This window comes from Sinocyclocheilus anshuiensis, unplaced genomic scaffold (genome assembly GCF_001515605.1).
Source record: "Sinocyclocheilus anshuiensis isolate Anshui unplaced genomic scaffold, SAMN03320099.WGS_v1.1 scaffold10994, whole genome shotgun sequence".
In the NCBI taxonomy this organism is placed as follows: Eukaryota; Metazoa; Chordata; class Actinopteri; order Cypriniformes; family Cyprinidae; genus Sinocyclocheilus; species Sinocyclocheilus anshuiensis.
The window spans coordinates 675-3,087 of NW_015538670.1; the positions used below are offsets into that span (position 1 = coordinate 675).

At 32.9% G+C, this 2,413-nt stretch overlaps 1 long non-coding RNA gene across 1 annotated transcript; it reads left to right on the forward strand.

The window, feature by feature from the left end:
* Positions 1–611: 611 nt before the first annotated feature.
* On the forward strand, positions 612–2,402 carry LOC107683791 (uncharacterized). Its single transcript, XR_001633765.1, has 3 exons — positions 612–883; positions 1,005–1,088; positions 2,214–2,402. It is a non-coding gene; the product is annotated as an uncharacterized LOC107683791 (long non-coding RNA).
* The last annotated feature ends 11 nt before the right edge of the window (positions 2,403–2,413 follow it).

Here is a 2,413-nt window from a genome sequence, read left to right on the forward strand (position 1 = left end):
TCACTCATACACTTATTTATCTAACACTCATACTCAGTCTACACCTCAAATTTGCACATAATATACAGTACCTGTACATACAAAAACTGTCTATTGTAATATACCTGCACATACAACTCCATTTATATATTTTTATTCCTTATTTACTTGTTCTATTTTTTATTTTTTATTATCTGTGTTTTTTGTTCTGTCAGTGTCATTCTGTTACACTGTGGAAGCTTCTGTCACGAAAACAAATTCCTCGTATGTGTAAACATACCTGGCAATAAAGCTCATTCTGATTCTGATTCTGATTCTTCAAAGGCTGTGTGTGTCTGTGGTGATGTTAGATTACAGAGCCCAGTAGTGAAATTACTTTGTGCAACTACATAAATTTGTAACAACAGGCCTATGCAAACTACTGAGTGCACCTGTTCATATTTACCCAATCGATAACAACAGCATCTGTTGGTTTGGGGAGATCTTTCAGGCCGCAGGTACTGCAGAACTCTTCTTTGGATTCTAATATTGAAATGAAAACTTAGTGAATACTTAAAAAAAAAAAGTTTTTTAAATGATTTATATATCTTTAAGCAACAAGGGTATATTTGTTAATGGCCAATAAACCTGTTCCAAGGAGTATTTCCTCTGCCATTTGTCTTCTCAGGTTGCTTATATGATCCCCAGGAGGATTGATACTGAAATGTTGTGGAATGTCAGGAAAGTGCTTCACCGTTTCCTTTGCCATCTTCAAAAAAGAAAAGAAAAAAACAACTGATTGTGCGCTTTTGGAACTTTTTTGGATGTTTTCACCCATTTGCATTGTTTGGACAGGCAAAGAGAAAATTCTTCAAATCTACATTTGTGTTCAATGAAGAAAGTCATACACATCTATTGCATAAGGGTGAGTAGCCTATATGATCAGATAAATTGTGTGTAAGATTTTTAGAATATACCCAATATGCTTTGCTGATTATTTCTCTCTCTCTCTCTCCCTTTCTCTCAACAATATCAAATCACTTAAGGCAAAGAAACAGCTCTGGAGGATTTACAATAATCTAAAACAGAAGACTGCAAGGTAACCTTACGAAAACTCAGTGTTGTGACGGGTAAGTTGCTGTTCACACAGAACATGTTTTTTGTGTTCACTTGCCCTCTCAAAATCTTTTTATTTATTTATTTTTTCCAAACCACTGTTGACCAAAAAGACAGGAGATTTACAATGGAGAATTGTTCATGGTGTTATTGCAGTTAATGCTTTTACTTCTTTAAATCCTGGAAGTACCAATAAGTGTCCTTTTTGTGATGACAGAGAGTCCATTTTTCATGCTTTATTAAGCTGTGACTTAAACTACTGTTTTCTGTTTTAAAGGATGTTTTTAAAAAATTGCAATGAAGTTTTTTTTAAATTGCAAAATTTTGCAATTGAATTTTAGGAAGCAAATATGTTTCTAAGAAAAAAATCTGTTTATCAAATGCTTAATTTTGTGGCGGGGCAACCAAAAAAAGGCATCTAAAAAAAATCTGTTTATCAAATGCTTAATTTTGTGGCGGGACAACCAAAAATGGGCATCTATTTGAGCAGCAGAAAGAAAATTGGATATAGTACAAAATTTTGTTACATGGTTTTTTATCCTGGTGCAATCTAGAATTTTAATAGGTTTTTATTACTATACATGTATTGATTATCTGCTTTCTTTGGAAAATATTTGGTGCTGTATGATGCTCTGTGTGCCATTTTTGAAGACTAATCTTTACACTTTATTGATTTGTATTGAGTTGCAACTTGATATTTTACTTGTTACTTGAGGCTATGTAATTGTAAATAGGTGAATTTTTGTAAATAAAAAAAAAAAAAATCAGATAAACATGCTTACCTTTAATTTTGTTAGACAAACCCAGAAGAGAGAGAAAGCTAGTAATAGTTTGTTAATTGGGCTGACAGTAGGCCTAAATTAAAAGTACTGAAAACACGCCTGTGTTCAGCTTCATAATTTTGGTATAATTGAAAAAAGTAAAATTAATTGTATTAAATAAAATGCATTTTCATTAAAAAAATTTACACTGGGCCCCCAATAACATAGTTATGGCCTTGTATCATATGTATTGTACTAGTAGTAGATCTTTAAAAATACCTGTAGGACAAACACTCCACAGCTGGTTACATCTTGTTGAACTGTATGCTCTATTTGGGCAATTTTCCAATGAATATTGACCAGTTGTTCTTTTCCTAGGCGATTCAACCTCATTCTGAAGTACTGTCTGTTGGACAACAGTTTCATTCAGACATCCTGTGAAATTGTTCTAATTTCTCATATTATTAATTAATGTGATGAAAAAAGACTTACTGGAATTTTTGGGATGCATTCATCAGCGTCTCAACATCGGTTTCAGCACTTGCTGGATCCACAACAAAAATTGTGCCAGACAGAAC